Source organism: Cetorhinus maximus, unplaced genomic scaffold (assembly GCF_964194155.1).
Source record: "Cetorhinus maximus unplaced genomic scaffold, sCetMax3.hap1.1 HAP1_SCAFFOLD_115, whole genome shotgun sequence".
In the NCBI taxonomy this organism is placed as follows: Eukaryota; Metazoa; Chordata; class Chondrichthyes; order Lamniformes; family Cetorhinidae; genus Cetorhinus; species Cetorhinus maximus.
In genome coordinates, this window is record NW_027596123.1 from 868,580 (window position 1) to 891,430 (window position 22,851).

Below are 22,851 nucleotides of genomic sequence, written 5' to 3' on the forward strand. Positions count from 1 at the left end.
ACCCAAAAACACAAGCACACATTCCATTCAGTGACACACAGGAACCCATTGACACAGGCACACTTTGCAGTCTGTGCCACACAGTAATCCAGTAACACAGAAACATATTCCAGTCTGTGTCACACAGCAACACAGTCACACGGATGCACATTCAAATCTGCATCACACACGGTTGGCCAGTAGCAGAGAAAGTCATTCCAGTTTGTGACACACAGTAATGCAGAAACACAGGCACACTTAACAACCTGTGTCACACTGTAAACAATTAACACAGCTACAGATTCCAATGGGTGACACAGACACAAGTTCCAGCCTTTGTCAGGTACAGTAACCTATTAAATCAACATGCATTCCTGTCATTCTCAGGCACAATAATCCATTCAAACAGACAAGCATTCTGGCCTGTGTCATTCAGTAACCCAGTAACACAGACACACATTCCTGGTAGTGTAACAGAGTAATCCAGTGACACAGGCAGGCATTCAAGGTTGTGACATGCGCATTAAACCAGTAAAGTAGAAAAACATTCCAGTCTGTGTCAAGCAGTAACGCATTAACACATACACACATTGAAGTCTGTGAAACACAGTAACCCGGTAACACGGACAGACATTCCAGTCTGCGTCACACAGTGACCCAGCAACACAGACACACATTCCAGTTTGTGGCACACTGTAATCCAGTAACACAGACACACATTCAATTCTTTGATACAGAGTAACCCAGTAACAGAGATAGACATTCCAGTCAGTATCACACAGTAACCCAGTAAGACAGGCACACATTCCAGGCTGTGTCACACAGTAACCCAGTAACAGAGGCACATATTTCAGGCTGTTTCACATACAAACCCAGTAACACAGAAACACAGTCCAGTCTATGACAAACACAGTAACGCAGTAACACAGACTCATATTCCAGTCTGTGTCACACAGTAACCAAGTAACACAGACACACATTCCAGTCAGTGTCACACAGTAACCCAGTAACACAAATGCACATTCCAGTCAGAGTCACACAGTAACCCAGTAACACAGGCACACATTCCAGGCTGTGTCACACAGTAACCCAGTAACAGGCACATATTCCAGGCTGTTTCACATACCAGCCCAGTAAAACAGAAACACAGTCCAGTCTATGACACACACAGTAATGCAGTAACACGGACACACATTCCAGTCTGTGTCACAAAGTAACCCAGTTACACAGACACACATTCCATTCTGTGACACACAGTAACACAGACAGACATTCCAGTTTTTGTCACACTGTAATCCAGTAACACAGACAGACATTCCAGTCTTTGGCACACAGTAACCCAGTAACACAGACACACACTCCAGTCTGTGGCAAGCAGTAACCCCATAACACATACACACATTGTAGTCTGTGACACACAGTAACCGGTAACACGGACACACATTCCAGTCTGTGTCACACAGTAACCCAGTAACAGAAACACACTCCAGTCAGTGTCACACAGGTACCCAGAAACACAGACCCACATTTCAGTTGGTTTAACATAGTAACCCAGTAACACAGACAAACATTTTAGCCTGTGACACATACAGGTACCCAGTAACACAGGTACACATTCCAGTCAGTGTCACAGAGTACTCCGCTAACAGAGACAACTATCCTGTCTGATTGATACAGTAACCCAGAAACACAATCCAGTGTGGGTTATACACAGCAACCCAACATCACAGAAATACATTACAATCTGTGTCACACACAGTAACCTAGTAACACAGACACACATTCCAGTCTCTGACAAAAAGTAACCGATTAACACAGACACAAATTCCAGTCTGTGTTACACAGTATCCCAGTAACATTGACACAGATTCCACCCTGTGTGACACATTCCAGTCTGCGTTACACAGTAACCTAGTAACATTGACACAGATTCCACTCTGTGGCACACACACTAACACAGTGACACATAAATGCATTCCAGTCTATGTTACACACAGTAACCCAGTAACACAGACACACATTCCAGTCTGTGTCACATAGAAAACCAATAACAAAGACACACATTCCAGTCTGTGTCACATAGAAACCCAGTAACACAGGCACACATTCCAGCATGTGTCACATAGAAATTCAGTAACACAGACAAACATTCCAGTCTGTGTCCCATAGAAACCCAGTAACACAGACACACATTGCAGTCTGTGTCACAAAGTAACCCAGTAACACAGACACACATTCCAGTCAGTGACACACAGTAACCCAGTAACACAGGCACACATTCCGGTCTGTGTCACACTGTAATCCAGTAACACAGACACACATTCCAGTCTGCATCACAGAAGAACCCAGTAACACAGACACACATTCCAGTCAGTGACACACAGGAACCCAGTAACACAGAAACAGATTCCAGTCTGTGTCACACAGCAAAACAGTCACACGGACACACATTCAAATCTGCATCACACACAGTTGGCCAATAGCACAGACAGCCATTCCAGTTTGTGACACACAGTAATGCAGTAACACAGGCACACTTGCCAACCTGTGTCACACTGTAACCAATTAACACAGTTACAGATTCCAATGGGATCAAAGACACAAATTCCAGCCTTTGTCAGAAACAGTAACCTATTAAATCATCATGCATTCCTGTCATTCTCAGGCACAATAATCCATTCAAAGAGACAAGCATTCTTGCCTGTGTCATTCAGTAACCCAGTAACACAGACACACATTCAAGTCTTTGACACACAGTAACTCAGTAACATAGCCAGACATTCCAGTCTGTCACAAACAGTAACCCGGTAACACAGACACACAGACACACATTCCAATATGTGACACACAGTAACTGGTAACACGGACATACATTCCAGTCTGTGTCACACAGTAACCCAGTAACAGAAACACACTCCAGTCAGTGTCACGCAGGTACCCAGAAACACAGACCCACATTTCAGCTGGTTTAACATAGTAACCCAGTAACACAGACAAACATTTTAGCCTGTGACACATACAGGTACCCAGTGACACAGGTATACATTCCAGTCAGTGTCACAAAGTAACCCAGTGACACTGACACACATTCTAGTCAGTGTCACACAGTACTCCACTAACAGAGACAACTATCCTGTCTGATTGACGCAGTAACCCAGAAACACAATCCAGTGTGGGTTACACACAGCAACCCAATATCACAGAAATACATTACAAACTGTGTGACACACAGTAACCTAGTAACACAGACACACATTCCAGTCTGTGTTGCACTCAGTAAGCCAGTAACACAGACAAACATTTGAGCACCCAGACTAGCTGGCTTTAATCCAAATAGCACACCTCTATTTAAATTAACTAAACCTGCATTTCAAAAGATAATAATTTCCAATAACTAACCAGTCTGTGTCATGCAGTTACCCAGTAACACAGACACACATTCCAGTCTGTATCACACACAGGAACCCAGTATCACAGAGGCACATTACAATTTGTATGTTGCACAGTAACTCAGTAACACAGAGAGACATTCCTGTCCGTTAAACACAGTAGCCCAAACACATGTTCCAGACTGTGTGACACCTTAACCCAGCAACACAGACACACATTATAATCTGCATCACACAGTAACCAAGTAACATTGACACACATTCCAGTCACTGTCACACAGTAACCCAGTGACACAGACACACGTTCCAGGCTGTGACATACAGTAACCTAGTAACATAGACACACATTCCAGCCTCTGACAAACAGTAACCGAGTAACACAGACACACATTTCAGTCTGTGTTACACAGTAACCCAGCAACATTGACACAGATTCCACTCTGTGGCACACACACTAACACAGTGACACATAAACGCATTCCAGTCTATGCTACACACAGTAACCCAGTAACACACATACACATTCCAGTCTGTGACATAAAGTAAACTAGTAACACAGACACACATTCCAGTCTGTGTCACATAGAAACCCAGCAACACAGACACACATAATAGTCTGCATCACACAGTAACCAAGTAACATTGACACACATTCCAGTTTGTGTCACAGAAACCAGGTAACATAGATGCATTCCAGTCTGTATCACACACAGCAACCCAGTATCACAGAGAAACATTACAATCTGTGTCACACACAGTAACCTAGTAACGTAGACACACATTCCAGTCTGTGTTACACAGTATCCCAGTAACATTGACACAGATTCCACTCTGTATGACACATTCCAGTCTGTGTTACACAGTATCCCAGTAACATTGACACAGATTCCACTCTGTGGCACACACACTAACACAGTGACACATAAATGCATTTCAGTCTAAGTTACACATTGTAACCCAGTAACACAGACCACATTCCAGTCTGTGTCACATAGAAATTCAGTAACAAAGACACACATTCCAGTCTGTGTCAAATAGAAACCCAGTAACACAGACACACACTCCAGCATGTGTCACATATAAAATCAGTAACACTACACACATTCCAGTCTGTGTCCCACAGAAACCCAATAACACAGACACACATTCCAGTCTGTGTCCCATAGAAACCCAATAACACAGACACACATTCCAGTCTGTGTCCCACAGAAACCCAATAACACAGACACACATTGCAGTCTGTGACACACAGTAACCCAGTAACACAGACAGACATTCCAGTTTGTGCCACACTGTAAGCCAGTAACACAGACACACATCCCAGTCTTTGACACACAGTAACCCGGTAACACAGACACAAAGACACACATTACAATATGTGACACACAGTAACCAATAACACAGACACACATTCCAGTCTGTGTCACACAGTAACCCAGTAACAGAAACACACTCCAGTCAGTGTCACACAGGTACCCAGAAACACAGACCCACATTTCAGTTGGTTTAACATAGTAACCCAGTAACACAGACAAACATTTTAGCCTGTGACACATACAGGTACCCAGTAACACAGGTACACATTCCAGTCAGTGTCACAAAGTAACCCAGTGACACTGACACACATTCTAGTCAGTGTAACACAGTACTCTGTTAACAGAGACAACTATCCTGTCTGATTGACCCAATAAGCCAGTAACACAGACAAACATTTGAGCACCCAGACTAGCTGGCTTTAATCCAAATAGCACACCTCTATTTAAAAAAACTAAACCTGTATTTCAAATGATAATAATTTCCAATAACTAACCAGTCTCTGTCATGCAGTTACCCAGTAACACAGACACACATTCCAATCTGTATCACACACAGCAACCCAGTATCACAGAGGCACATTACAATTTGTATGTTGCACAGTAATTCAGTAACACAGAGAGACATTCCTGTCAGTTACACACAGTAGCACAAACACATGTTCCAGACTGTGAGACTCCGTAACACAGACACACATAATAGTCTGCATCACACAGTAACCAAGTAACATTGACACACATTCCAGTCACTGTCACAAAGTAACCCAGTGACACAGACACACATTCCAGTTTGCATCACAGAAACCTAATAACATAGATGCATTCCATTCTGTATCACACACAGCAACCCAGTATCACAGAGAAACATTACAAACTGTGTCACACACAGTAACCTAGTAACATAGACACACATTCCAGTCTCTGACAAAAAGTAACCGATTAACACAGACACACATTCCTGTCTGTGTTACACAGTATCCCAGTAACATTGACACAGATTCCACTCTGTAGCACACACACTGACACAGTGACACATAAATGCATTCCAGTCTATGTTACGCACAGTAACCCAATAACACAGACACACATTCCAGCATGTGTCACATAGAAATTCAGTAACACAGACACACATTCCAGTCAGTGTCACACAGTTACCCAGAAACAAAGAAATACATTTAGGGTCGTGTTACACAATAACCCAGAAACACAGACAAATGATTTAGCCTGTGACACATTCAGGTATCCAGTGACACAGGCATACATTCTGTCTGTGTCACACAATAACACAGGCACACATTCCAGGCTGTGTCACATACAAACCCAGTAACAAAGAAAAACAGTTCAGTCTTTGACACACACAGTTACCCAGTAACACAGACACACATTCCAATCAGTGTCACAAAGTAACTCAATAAGACAGGCATTCATTCCAGGCTGCGTCACATACAAAGCCAGTAACACAGAACTACAGTCCAGACTATGACACACACAGTAACGCAGTAACACGGACACACATTCCAGTCTGTGACACACAGTAACCCAGTAACATTGACACACATTCCAGTTTGTGTCACACTGTACTCCATTAACACAGAAACACATTCCAGTCTGTGTCACATTAAAACCCAGTAACAAAGACACAGTTTCCAGTTGGTGTCACATAGAAACCCAGTAACACAGACACACATTCCAGTCTGTGTCACAGCTATAGATTCCAATGGGTGACACAGACACAAATCCCAGCCTTTGTCAGATACAGTAACCTATTAAATCAACATGCATCCGACATTCTCAGGCACAATAATCCATTCAAAAAGGCAAGCATTCTGGCCGGTGTCATTCAGTAAACCAGTAACACAGACACACATTCCTGGTAGTTCAATAGAGTAATCCAGCGACACAGACAGGCATTCGAGGTTGTGACATGGATATTAATCCAGTAAAGCAAAAACACATTCCAGTCTGTGTCAAGCAGTAACCCAGTAACACATACACACATTGCAGTCTATGACACACAGTAACCCGGTAACATGGACACACATTCCAATCAGTGTCGCACAGTCACCCAGAAACAAAGGCACACATTTCAGTCAGTGTTGCACAGTAACCCAGTAACACGGACGCACATTCAAATCTGCATCACACACAGTTGGCCAGTAACACAGACAGCCATTCCAGTTTATGGCACACAGTAATACAGTAACACAGGCATACTTACCAACCTGTGTCACATTGTAACCAATTAACACAGTTACAGATTCCAATGGGTGACACAGACTCATATTTGAGCCTTTGTTAGATACAGTAACCTATTAAATCAACATGTATTCCTGTCATTCTCAGGCACAATAATACATTAAAACAGACAAGCATTCTGGCCTGTGTCATTAAATAACCCGGTAACACGGACGCACATTCCAGTTTGAGTCACACATTAACCCAGTAATACAGATACACATTCCAGTCAGTGTGACACAGTTACCCAGTAACACAGACACACATTCCAGTCTGTGTCACATAAAAACCCAGTAACACAGATACATATTCCTGTCTGCATCACATAGAAACCCACTAACAAAGACACACATTCCAATCTGTGTCACAAAGTAAACCAATAACACAGACACACATTCCAGTCTGTGTCACACAGCAACAGTCACACGTACGCACATTGAAATCTGCATCACACACAGTTGGCCAGTAGCACAGACAGCCATTCCAGTTTATGACACACAGTAATGCAGTAACACAGGCACACTTACCAACCTGTGTCACACTGTAACCAATTAACACAGTTACAGAATCCAATGGTTGACGCAGACACAATTTCCAACCTTTGTCAGATACAGTAACCTATTAAATCAACATGCATTTCTGTAATTCTCAGGCATAATAATCGATTCAAACAGACAAGCATTCTGGCCTGTGTCATTCAGTAACCCAATAACACAGACACACACTCCTGGCAGTGTAACAGAGTAATCCAGTGACACAGACGGGCATTCGAGGTTTTGACATGCACAATAACCCACTAAAGCAGAAACACATTGCAGTCTGTGTCAAGCAGTAAACCACTAACACAGACACACATTCCAATCAGTGTCACACAGTTACCCAGAAACAAAGATACACATTTCAGTTGTGTTACACAATAACCCAGAAACACAGAAAAATGATTTAGCCTGTGACACATTAAGGTATCCAGTAACACAGGCATACATTCTGTCTGTGTCACACAATAACCCAGGATCACAGGCACACATTCCAGGCTGTGTCACATACAAACCCGGTAACAAAGAAACACAGTCCAGTCTATAACACACACAGTAACACAGTAACACAGACACACATTCCATTCCAGTCACAAAGTAACCCAGTAATACAGACACACATTCCAGTAAGTGTCACACAGTTACCCTGTAACACAGACACACATTCCAATCAGTGTCACAAAGTAACCCAGTAAGACAGGCATTAATTCCAGGATACGTCACATACAAAGCTAGTAACACAGAACCACAGTCCAGCCTATGACACACACAACACGGACACACATTCCAGTCTGTGAAACACAGTAACCCAGTAACATTGACACACATCCCAGTTTGTGTCACACTGTAATCCATTAACACAGAAACACATTCCAGTCTGGGTCACATGAAAACCCTGTAACACAGACACACTTTCCAGTCTGTGTAACATAAAAACCCAGTAACAACAGACACACATTCCAGTCTGTGTCACATAGAAACCCTGTAACACAGACACACTTGCAAGTCTGTGTAACATAAAAACCCAGTAACACAGACACACATTCCAATCTATGTCACAAAGTAACCCAATAACACAGACACACATTCCAGTCAGTGACACACAGGAACCCATCAACACTGGCACACATTGCAGTCTGTGCCAAACAGTAACCCAGTAACACAGAAACACATTCCAGTCTGCGTCACACAAGAACACAGTTACACGTACGCACATTGAAATCTGCATCACACACAGTTGGCCAGTAGCACAGACAGCCATTCCAGTTTATGACACACAGTAATACAGTAACACAGGCACACTTACCAACCTGTGTCACACTGTAACCAATTAACACAGTTACAGATTCCAATGGGTGACACAGGCACAAATTCCAGCCTTTGTCAAATACAGTAACCTATAAAATCAACATTCATTCCTGTCATTCTCAGGCACAATAGTCCATTCAAACAGACAAGCATTCTGGCCTGTGTCATTCAGTAATCCAGTAACACAGACACACATTCCTGTTAGAGTAACAGAGTAATCCAGTGGCACAGACAGGCTTTCGAGGTTGTGACATGCACATTAACCCAGTAAAGCAGAATCACATTCCAGCCTGTGTCAAGCTGTAACCCAGTAACACACACACACATTGCAGACTGTGACACACAGTAACACGGTAACACTGACACACATTGCAGTCTGCGTCACACAGTAACCCAGGAACACAGACACACATTCCATTCAGAGTCACACACTTACCCAGAAACAAAGACATACATTTCTGTTGGTGTTACACAGTAACCCAGTAACACAGACACACATTCCATTCAGTGTCACACAGTTACCCAGAAACAAAGACATACATTTCAGTCGGAGTTACACCGTAACGCAGTAACACAGACAAACATTTTAGCCTGTGACACATTCAGGTACCCAGTGCACAGGCACACATTCCAGTTTGAGTCACAAAGAAACCCAGTAATACAGACACACATTCCAGTCAGTGTCACATACTTGCCCAGTAACACAGAGAATACATTCCAGTCAGTGTCACAAAGCAACCCAGTAATTCAGGAACACATTCCGGGCTGTGTCACATACAAACCCAGTAACACAGATATACAGTGCAGTCTATGACACACATAGTAACGCAGTAACACAGACATACATTCCAGTCTGTGTCACAAAGTAACCCAGTTATACAGACACACATTCCAGTCAGTGTCACAGAGTTACCCAGTAACACAGACACACATTCCAGTCAGTGTCACACAGTAACCAGTAACAGAGGCAGGCATTCCAGTCTGCATCACACAAGAACGCAGTAACACAGACACACATTCCAGTCTGTGCCACACAGTAACCCAGTAACACAGAAACACATTCCAGTCTGTGTCACACAGCAACAGTCACACGTACGCACATTGAAATCTGCATCACACACAGTTGGCCAGTAGCACAGACAGCCATTCCTGTTTGTGACACTCAGTAATGCTGTAACACAGGGACACTTACTAACCTGTGTCACACTGTAACCAATTAACACAGTTACAGATTCCTATTGGTGACACAGGCACAAATTCCAGCCTTTGTCACATACAGTAACCAATTAAATCAACATGCATTCCGGACATTCTCAGGCACAATAATCCATTCAAACACACAAGCAGCCTGGTTTGTGTCATTCAGTAACACAGTAACACAGACACACATTCCTGGTAGTGTAACAGAGTAATCCACTGACACAGACAGGCATTCGAGGTTTTGACATGCACATTAACCCAGTAAAGCAGAAACACATTCTAGTCTGTGTCAAGCAGTAATCCAGTACCACATACACACATTCTAGTCTGCTCCACACAGTAAACCAGCAACACAGACACACATTACAGTCAGTGTCACACAGTTGCCCAGAAACAAAGACACACATTTCAGTTGGTGTTACACAGTAACCCAGAAACACAGACAAATGATTTAGCCTGTGACATATTCAGGTATCCAGTGACACAGGCACACATTCCAGGCTGTGTCACATACAAGCCCAGTAAAACAGAAACACAGTCCAGTCTATGACACACATAGTAACACAGTAACACAGACACACATTCCAGTTTCAGTCACAAAGTAACCCAGTAATACAGACACACATTCCAGTCCATGTCACACAGTAACCCAGTAACACAGGCACACATTCCAGGCTGTGTCACATACAAGCCCAGTAACATAGAAACACTGTGCAGTCTATGACACACACAGTAATGCAGTAACACGGACACACATTCCAAACTGTGACACACTGTAAACCAGTAACACAGACACACATTCCAGTTTGTATCAAACTGTAATCCAGTAACACTGACACACATTCCAGTCTTTGACACACAGTAACCCAGTAACATTGACAGACATTCCAGTCTGTCAAACAAAGTAACCCAAAAACACAGACACACAATCCAGTCTGTGTCCCATAGAAACCCAGTAACAAAGACACACATTCCATTCTGTGTCACTTCGAAACACAGTAACACAGACACACATTCCAATCCGTGTCACAAAGTAACCCTATAACACAGACAAACATTCCAGTCAGTGACACACGGGAACCCATCAACACAGGCACACATTGCAGTCTGCATCAAACAAGAACCCAGTAACACAGACACACATTCCAGTCTGTGTCACACTGTAATCCAGTAACACAGACACACATTCCAGTCTTTGACACACAGTAACCCAGTAACTCAGACAGACATTCCATTCTGTCACACACAGTAACCCGGTAACACAGATCCACAGACACATATTCCAATATGCGACACACAGTAACAAATTAACACAGACACACATTCCAGTTTGTGTCAAGCAGGAAGCCCGTAACACATACACACATTGCAGTCTATGACGCACAGTAACCCAGTAACAGAAACACACTCCAGTCAGTGTCACACAGTCCAGTCTATGACACACACAGTAACACAGACACACATTCCACTTTGTGTCACACTGTAATCCAGTAACACAGACAAACATTCCAGTCCTTGAAAAACAGTAACCCAGTAACACTGACAGACAATACAATGTGTTACACACAGTAACCCAGTAACACAGACACACATTCGAGGCTGTGTCACATAGAAACCTAGTAATACAGACACACATTCTAGCCTGTGTCACATAGAAACCCAGTAACACAGACACACATTCCAGTCTGTGTCACAAAAAAACCCAGTAACACAGACACCCATCCCAGTCTGGTTCACATAGAAACCCAGTAACACCGACACACATTGCAATCTGTGTCACAAAGTAACCCAGTAACACAGACACACATTCCAGTCTGTGTCACGCTGTAATCCAGTAACACAAACATACATTCCAGTCTGTGTCACGCTGTAATCCGCTAACACACACAAACATTCCAGTCTGCATCAAACAAGAACCCAGTAACACAGACACACATTCCAATCCGTATGACAAAGTAACACAATAACACAGACACACATTCCAGTCAGTGACACACACGAACCCATTAACACAGGCACACATTACAGTCTGCGCCACACAGTAACCCAGTAAGACAGAAACACATTACAATCCGAATGACAAAGTAACACAATAACACCGACACACATTCCAGTCAGTGACACACAGGAACCCATTAACACAGACACACATTCCAGTCAGTGACACACACGAACCCATTAACACAGGCACACATTACAGTCTGCGCCACACAGTAACCCAATAAGACAGAAACACATTCCAATCCGAATGACAAAGTAACACAATAACACCGACACACATTACAGTCTGTGCCACACAGTAACCCAGTAACACAGAAACACATTCCAGTCTGTGTCACAGAGCAACACAGTCACATGGACGCACATTCAAATCTGCATCACACACAGTTGGCCAGAAGCATTGACAGCCATTTCAGTTTGTGACACACAGTAATGCAGTAACACATGCATTCTAAACAACCTGTGTCACACTGTAACCAATTAACACAGTTACAGATTCCAATGGGTGACACAGACACAAATTCCAGCCTTTGACAGATCCAGTAATCTATTAAATCAACATACATTCCTGTCATTCTCAGGCACCATAATCCATTCAAACAGACAAGCATTCTGGTCCGTGTCATTCAGTAACACAGTAACACAGAAACACATTCCTGGTAGTTTAACAGAGTGATCCAGTGATGCAGACAGTCATTCGAGTTTGTGACATGTACATTTACACAGTAAAGCAGAAACACATTCAAGTATGTGTCAAGCAGTAATGCAGTAACGCATACACACATTGCAGTCTATGACACACAGCAACCCATTAACACAGACACACATTCCAGTCAGTGTCATGCAGTTACCCAGAAAGAAAGACACACATTTCAGTCGGTGCTACACAGTAACCCAGAAACACAGACAAACATTTTAGCCTGTGACACATTCAGGTACCCAGTGACACAGGCACAAATTCCAGTCTGTGTCACACAGTAAACCCGTAACACAGACACACATTGCAGTCAGTGTCACACAGTAACCCAGTAACACAGGCACACATTCCAGGATGTGTCACATACAAAGTCAGTAACACAGAAACACAGTCCAGTCTATGACACCCACAGTAACGCATTAACACAGACACACATTACAGTTTCTGTTACAAAGTAACCCAGTAATACAGACAAACATTCCAGTCAGTGTCACAAAGTTCCCCTGTAACACAGACACACATTCCAGTCAGTGTCACACAGTAAACCCATAACACAGACACACATTGCAGTCAGTGTCACACAGTAACCCAGTAACACAGTCACACATTCCAAGCTGTGTCACATACAAGCACAGTAGCACAGAAACACAGTGCAGTCCATGACACGCACAGTAACGCAGTGACCCAGACACACATTCCAGCCTTTGACACACAGTAACCCAGTAACACAGACAGACATTCCAGTCTGTCACACACAGTAACCCAGTAACACAGACACACAGACGCACATTGCAACCTGTGTCACACAGTAACCCATAACACAGTCACACATTCTTGCCAGTGACACACAGTAACCCAGTAACACAGACAGACATTCCAGTCTGTGACACACAGAAATCCAATAACACAGAGGCACATTCCAATCTGTGACACACACAGAAACCCAGTAACACAGACACACATTTGAGTCTGTGACATGCAGTAAACCAGTTTCACAGACACAAATTACACTCTGTGTCACACCGTAATCCAGTAACACAGGCACACATTCCAGTCTGTGCCACACAGAAACTCAGTAACACAGAAACACATTCCAGCCTGCATCAAACAAGAACCCAGTAACACAGACACACATTCCAATTTGTGTCACACTGTAATCCAGTAACACAGACACACATTCCAGTTTGTGTCACACTGTAATCCAGTAACACAGACACACATTCCAGTTTGTGTCACACTGTAATCCAGTAACACAGACACACATTCCAGACTTTGACACACAGTAACGCAGAAACTCAGACAGACGTTCCATTCTGTCACACACAGTAACCCGGTAACACAGATCCACAGACACACATTCCAATATGTGACACACAGTAACCCAGTAACACAGACACACATTCCAGTTTGTGTCAACCAGGAAGCCTGTAACACATACACACATGGCAGTCTATGACACACAGTAAACCAGTAACACGGACACACATTCCAGTCTGTGTCACACAGTAACCCAGTAACAGAAACACATTCCAGTCAGTGTCACACAGTTACCCAGACACACATTTCAGTTGGTGTAACACAGTAACCCAGCAACACAGACAAACATTTTAGACTGTGACCCATACATGTATCCAGTAACACAGGTACACGTTCCAGTCAGTGTAACATACAGACCCAGTAACATAGAAACACAGTCCAGTCTATGACACACACAGTAACACGGACACACATTCTAGTTTGTGACAAACAGTAACCCAGTAACACAGACACACATTCCAGTTTGTGTCACACTGTAATCCAGTACCACAGACAAACATTCCAGTCCTTGAAACACAGTAACCCAGTAACACTGAAAGACATTACAGTGTGTTACACACAGTAACCCAGTAACACAGACACACGGTCAAGTCTGTGTCCCATAGAAACCCAGTAACAAAGACACACATTCCAGTCTGTGTCACATAGAAACCCAGTAACACAGACACACATTCCAGTCTGTGTCACGCTGTAATCCAGTAACACATACAAACATTCCATTCTGCATCAAAATAGAACCCACTAACACAGACACACTTTCCAGTCAGTGACACACAGGAACCCATTAACACAGGCACACATTACAGTCTGTGCCACACAGTAACCTAGTAACACAGAAACACATTCCAGTCTGTGTCACAGAGCAACACAGTCACACGGACGCACATTCAAATCTGCATCACACACAGTTGGCCAGAAGCATAGACAGCCATTCCAGTTTGTGACACACAGTAATGCAGTAACACATGCATTCTAAACAACCCGTGTCACACTGTAACCAATTAACACAGTTACAGATTCCAATGGGTGACACAGACACAAATTCCAGCCTTTGACAGATACAGTAACCTATTAAATCAACATGCATTCCTGTCATTCTCAGGCACCACAATCCATTCAAACAGACAAGCATTCTGGCCTGTATCATTCAGTAACACAGTAACACAGAAACACATTCCTGGTAGTTTAACAGAGTAATCCAGTGACGCAGTCATTCGAGTTTGTGACATATACATTAACACAGTAAAGCAGAAACACATTCAAATATGTGTCAAGCAGTAACCCAGTAACACACACACACATTGCAGTCTGTGACACACAGCAACCCATTAACAAAGACACACATTTCAGTCGGTGCTACACAGTAACCCAGAAACACAGACAAACATTTTAGCCTGTGACAGATTCAGGTACCCAGTGACACAGGCACAAATTCCAGTCTGTGTCACACAGTAACCCAGTAACACAGGCACACATTCCAGGCTGTGTCACATACAAACCCAGTAACACAGAAACACAGTCCAGTCTATGACACACACAGTAACGCAGTAACACAGACACACATTACAGTTTCTGTCACAAAGTAACCCAGTAATACAGACAAACATTTCAGTCAGTGTCACAAAGTTCCCCTGTAACACAGACACACATTCCAGTCAGTGTCACACAGTAAACCTGTAACACAGACACACATTGCAGTCAGTGTCACACAGAAAGCCAGTAACACAGTCACCCATACCAGGCTGTGTCACATACAAGCACAGTAGCACAGAAACACAGTGCAGTCTATGACATGCAAAGTAATGCAGTAACACAGACACACATTCCAGTTTGTGTCACATTGAAATACAGTAACACAGAAACACATTCCAGCCTTTGGCACACACTAACCCAGTAACACAGGCAGACATTCCACTCTGTCACACACAGTAACCCAGTAACACAGACACACAGACGTACATTCCAATCTGTGTCACACATTAACCAATAACACAGTCACACATCCTTGCCAGTGACACACAGCAACCCAGTAACACAGAGGCACATTCCAATCTGTGACACACACAGAAACCCAGTAACACAGACACACATTTGAGTCTGTGACATGCAGTAAACCAGTATCGCAGACACAAATTACACTTTGTGTCACACTGTAATTCAGTAACACAGAAACACATTCCAGTCTGTGTCACACAGCAACACTTTCACACGGATGCACATTCAAATCTCCGTCACACATAGTTTGCCAGTAGCACAGACAGCCATTCCTGTTTGTGACAGATTCCAATTGGTGACACAGGCACAAATTCCAGCCTTTGTATCATACAGTAACCTATTAAATCAACATGCATTCCTGTCATTCTCAGGCACAATAATCCATTCAAACAGACAAGCATTCTGGCCTGTGTCATTCAGTAACCCAGTAACACAGACACACATTCCTGGTAGTGTAACAGAGTAATCCAGTGACACAGGCAGGCATTCAAGGTTGTGACATGCAAATTAACCCAGTAAAGCAGAAACACATTCCAGTCTGTGTCAAGCAGTAATCCAGTACCACATACACATATTGCAGTCTGTGACACACTGTAACCCAACAACACGGACACACATTCCAGTCAGCGTCACACAGTTACCCAGTAACACAGAAAAAACATCTTAGCCTGTGACACTTTCAGGTACCCAGTGACACAGGCACACATTCCAGTCAGTTTCACACAGTAACGCAGTAACACAGGCACACATTCCAGTCTGTGTCACACAGTAACCCAGTAACTCAGACACACATTCCAGTTTGTGTCACATTGTATTCCAGTAACACAGACACACATTCCAGTCTTTGACACACAGTAGCCCAGTAACACAGACAGACATTCCATTCTGTCACACACAGTAACCCAGACACACATTCCAATATGTGACACACAGTAACAAATTAACACAGACACACATTCCAGTTTGTGTCAAGCAGGAAGCCCGTAACACATACACACATTTCAGTCTGTGACACACAGTAACCCAGTAACAAGGACACACATTCCAGTCTGTGTCACACAGTAACCCAGGAACAGAAACACACTCCAGTCAGTGTCACACAGTTACCCAGAAACACAGACACACATTTCATTTGGTGTGACACAGTAACCCAGTAACACAGTCAAACATTATAGCCTGTGACCCACACCTGCACCCAGTAACACAGGTACACGTTCCAGTTAGTGTCACATACAAACCCATTAACACAAAAACACAGTCCAGTCTATGACACACACAGTAACGCAGTAACACGGACACACATTCTAGTTCGTGACACACAGTAACCCATTAACTCAGAAACATATTCCTGGTAGTTTAACAGAGTAATCCAGTGAGGCAGACAGGCATTCGATTTTGTGACATATACGTTAACCCAGTAAAGGAGAAACACATTCCAGTATGTGACAAACAGTAACCCAGTAACACATACACACATTGCAGTCTGTGACACACAGCAACCCGTTAACACGGACACATATTGCAGTCTGCATCACACAGCAACCCTGTAACACAGACACACATTCCAGTCAGTGTCACACAGTTACCCAGAAACAAAGACACACATTTCAGTTGGAGTAACACAGTAACCCAGAAACACAGACAAACATTTTAACCTTTGACACATTCAGGTACCCAGTGACACAGGCACAAATTCCAGTCTGTGTCACACAGTAACCCAGTAACACAGGCACACATTCCAGGCTGTGTCACATACAAACCCAGTAACACAGAAACACAGTCCAGTCTATGACACACACAGTAACGCAGTAACACAGACACACATTCCAGTTTGTGTCACACTGTAAAACAGTAACACAGACACATATTCCAGCTTTTGACACACAGTAACCCAATAACACAGACAGACATTCCAGTCTGTCACACATAGTAACCCAGTAACACAGACACACAGATGCACATTCCAATCTGTGTCACACAGTAACCCATAACACAGACACAAATTCTAGTCTGTGACACGCAGTAAACCAGTAACGCAGACACAAATTCCGCTCTGTGTCACGCTGTAATCCAGTAACACAGGCACACATTCCAGTCTGTGTCACACAGCAACACTTTCACGCGGATGCACATTCAAATCTGCATCACACACAGTTGGCCAGTAGCACAGACATCCATTCCTGTTTGTGACACACAGTAATGCAGTAACACAGGCACACTTACCAACCTGTGTCACACTGTAACCAATTAACACAGTTCCAGATTCCTATTGGTGACACAGGCACAAATTCCATCCTTTGTCAGATACATTAACCTATTAAATCAACATGTATTCCTGTCATTCTCAAGCACAATAATCCATTCAAACATACAAGCAGTCTGGCCTCTGGCATTCAGTAACCCAGTAACACAGACATACATTCCTGGTAGTGTAACAGAGTAATCCAGTGACACAGACAGGCATTCAAAGTCGTGACATGCACATTAACTCAGTAAAGCAGAAACACATTCCAGTCTGTATCAAGCAGTAACCCAGTAACATGGACACACATTCCAGTCTGCATCACACAGTCACCAGTAACACAGACACACATTTTAGCCTGTGACACATTCAGGTACCCAGTGACACAGGCACACATTCCAGGCTGTGTCACAAACTAACCCAGTATTACAGACACACACTCGAGTCAGTGTCACACAGTTACCCAGTAACACAGACACACATTCCAGTCAGTGTCATACAGTAACCCAGTAACACATGCACACATTCCAGGCTGTGTCACATACAAGCCCAGTAACACAGGAACACAGTGCCGTCTATGACACACACAGTAACGCGGTAACACAGACACTCATTCCAGTCTTTGACATGCAGTAACCCAGTAACACAGACAGACATTCCATTCTGTCACACACAGTAACCCGGTAACACAGACACACAGACACACATTCCAATGTGTGTCACACGTAACCAAGTAACACAGACACACAATCCAGTCTGTGTCAAGCAGTAAGCCCGTAACACATACACACATTGCAGTCTGTGACACAAAGTAACACGGTAACAAGGACACACATTCCAGTCTGTGTCCCACCGTAACCCCGTAACAGAAACACACTCCAGTCAGTGTCACACAGTTACCCAGAAACACAGACACACATTTCATTTGGTGTGACACAGTAACCCAGTAACCCAGTAACACAGGCAAACATTTTAGCCTGTGACACATACAGGTACCCAGTAACACAGTTACACGTTCCAGTCAGTGTCACATACAAACCTAGTAACACAGAAACACAGTCCAGTCTATGACACACGCAGTAACGCAGTAACACGGACACACATTCTAGTTTGTGGCACAGTAACCCAGTAACACAGACACACATTCCAGTTTGTGTCACACTGTAATCCAGTAACACAAACATTCCAGTCCTTGACACACAGTAACCCAGTAACACTGACAGACATTACAGTCAGTTACACACAGTTACCCAGTGACACAGACACACATTCCAGTCTGTGTCACATAGAAACCCACTAACACAGACACACATTCCAGTCAGTGACACACAGGAACCCAGTAACACAGGCACCCATTGCAGTCTGTGCCACACAGTAACCCAGTAACACAGAAACACATTCCAGTCTGTGTCACACAGCACACAGTCACACGGACGCACATTCACATCTGCATCACACACATTTGGCCAGTAGCACAGACAGCCATTCCAGTTTGTGACACACAGTAATGCAGTAACATAGGCACACATACCAACCTGTGTCACACTGTAACCAATTAACGCAATTACAGATTCCAATGGGTCACACAGACACAAATTCCAGCCTTTGTCAGATACAGTAACCAATTAAATCAACATGCATTCCTGTCATTCTCAGGCACAATAATCCATTCAAACAGACAAGCATTCTGGCCTGTGTCATTCAGTAACACAGACACACATTCCTGGTAGTTTAACAGAGTAATCCAGTGACACAGACAGGCATTTGAGTTTGTGACATGCACATTAACCCAGTAAAGCAGAAACACATTCCAGTATGTCTCAAGCAGTAACCCAGTAACACATACACACATTGCAGTCTGTGACACACAGCAGTCCGTTAACACGGACACACATTCCAGTCTGCATTACACAGTAACCCAGTAACACAGACACACATTCCAGTTAGTGTCACACAGTTACCCAGAAACAAAGACACACATTTCAGTTGGTGTTACACAGTAACCCAGAAACACAGACAAACATTTTAGTGTGACACATTCAGGTACCCAGTGACACAGGCACAAATTCCAGTCTGTGTCACACAGTAACCCAGTAACACAGGCACACATTCCCGGCTGTGTCACATACAAACCCAGTATCACAGAAACACAGTCCAGTCTATGACACACACAGTAACGCAGTAACACAGACACACATTACAATTTGTGTCACAAAGTAACCCAGTAATTTTGGGTCCAGTGACCACAATGTCATTAGTTTAAATTTAATTATGGATAAGGATAGGTCTGGTCCTCGAGTTGAGATTCTAAATTGGAGAAAGGCCAATTTTGTGGAAACGAGAAAGGATCTAGGAAGAGTGGATTGGGATAAGTTGTTTTCTGGCAAGGATGTGTTCAGTAAGTGGAAGGCATTCAAAGGCGAAATTTTGAGAGTGCAGAATTTGCATGTTCCTGTCAGGATTAAAGGCAAAGTTAACAGGCATAGGGAACCTTGGTTTTCAAGGGATATTGGCGATCTAGTTAAGAAGAGAGAGGTGTATAGCAGGTATAGGCAACAAGGAGAAAATGAGGTACTTGTAGAGTATAGAAAATGTAAGAAAATACTAAAAAAGGAAATCAGGAAGGCAAAAAGAAGACATGAAGTTGTTTTGGCAGATAATGTGAAGGTAAACCCGAAGGGTTTCTACAAATATATTAAGAGTAAAAGGATAGTAAGGGACACAATTGGTCCCCTTGAAGATCAGAGTGGTCATCTATGTGTGGAGCCTCACAAGATGGGGAAGATCTTAAACAGTTTTTTTGCATCAGTATTTACTCAGGAAACTGGCATAGTGTATAAGGAAGGAAGGGAAACAAGCAGTATTGTCATGGAACATATAGAGATTAAAGAGGAGGAGGTGCTTGCTGCCTTACAGCGAATAAAGGTAGATAAATCCCTCGGGCCTGACATGATATTCCCTCTGACCTTGAGGGAGACTAGTGTAGAAATTGCAGGGGCCCTGGCAGAAATATTTAAAATGTCCTTAGCCACGGGTGAGGTGCCGGAGGATTGGAGGGTAGCTCATGTTGTTCCGTTGTTTAAAAAAGGCTCCAAAAGTAAACCAGGTAATTACAGGCCAGTGAACCTGACGTCAGTAGTAGGTAAATTATTAGAAGGTGTTCTGAGAGATCGGATATATAATTATTTGGACAGCCAAGGGCTGATTAAGGATAGTCAGCATGGCTTTGTGTGTGGTAGGTCATGTTTAACGAACCTTGTAGAGTTTTTCGAGGAGGTTACCAAGAAAGTAGATGAAGGAAAGGCTGTGGATGTTGTCTACATGGACTTTAGTAAGGCCTTTGACAAGGTCCCACATGGGAGGTTAGTTCAGAAGGTTCAGACACTTGGTATCCATGGAGAGGTTGTAAACTGGATTCGAAATTGGCTGTGTGGGAGAAGACAGAGAGTGGTAGTGGATGATTGCTTCTCAGACTGGAGGTTTGTGACTAGTGGTGTGCCTCAGGGATCTGTGCTGGGACCATTGTTGTTTGTTGACTATATCAATGATTTGGATGATAATGTGGTAAATTGGATCAGCAAGTTTGCTGATGACACTCAGATTGGAGGCATTGTGGACAGCGAGGAAGGCTTTCAAAGCTTGCAGAGGGATCTGGACCAACTGGAAAAATGGGCCAGAAAATGGCAGATGGAATTTAATGCGGAAAAGTGTGAGGTGTTGCATTTTGGAAGGACAAACCAAGGTAGGACATACACAGTAAATGGTAGGGCACTGAGGAGTGCGGAGGAACAATGGGATCTGGGAGTTCAGATACATAATTCCCTGAAAGTGGCATCAAAGGTAAAGAAAGCTTTTGGCATACTGGCCTTCATAAATCAAAGTATTGAGTATAGGAGTTGGGATGTTATGGTGAGGTTGTATAAGACATTGGTGGGGCCAACTTTCGCGTATTGTGTGCAGTTCTGGTCGCCTAACTACAGGAAGATATCAGTAAGATTGAGAGAGTGCAGAGAAGATTTACTAGGATGTTGCCGGGTCTTAAGGAGTTGAGTTACAGAGAAAGATTAAACAGGTTAGGACTTTATTCCTTGGAGCGTAGAGGAATGAGGGGAGATTTGATAGAAATTTACAAAATTATGAGGGGTATAGACAGAGTAAATGCGAGTAGGCTCTTTCCACTTAGATTAGGAGAGATAAACATGAGAGGACATGGCTTTAGGGTGAAAGGGGAAAGGTTTAGGGGGAACATTAGGGGGAACATCTTCACTCAGAGAGTGGTGAAAGTGTGGAACGAGCTACCGTCTGACGTGGTAAATGCAGGCTCACTCTTAAGTTTTAAGAAAAAATTGGATAGATACATGGATGGGAGAGGTCTGGAGGGTTATGGAATTGGTGCAGGTCAATGGGACTAGCTAAATAATATTTCGGCACAGACTAGAGGGGCCGAATGGCCTGTTTTTCTGTGCTGTAGTGTTCTAATGGTTCTAAAACAGACACACATTCCAGTCAGTGTCACACAGTAACCCAGTAACACAGACACACATTGCAGTCAGTGTCACACAGTAACCCAGTAACACATACACACATTGCAGTCAGTGTCACATAGTAACCCAGTAACACATACACACATTTCAGTCAG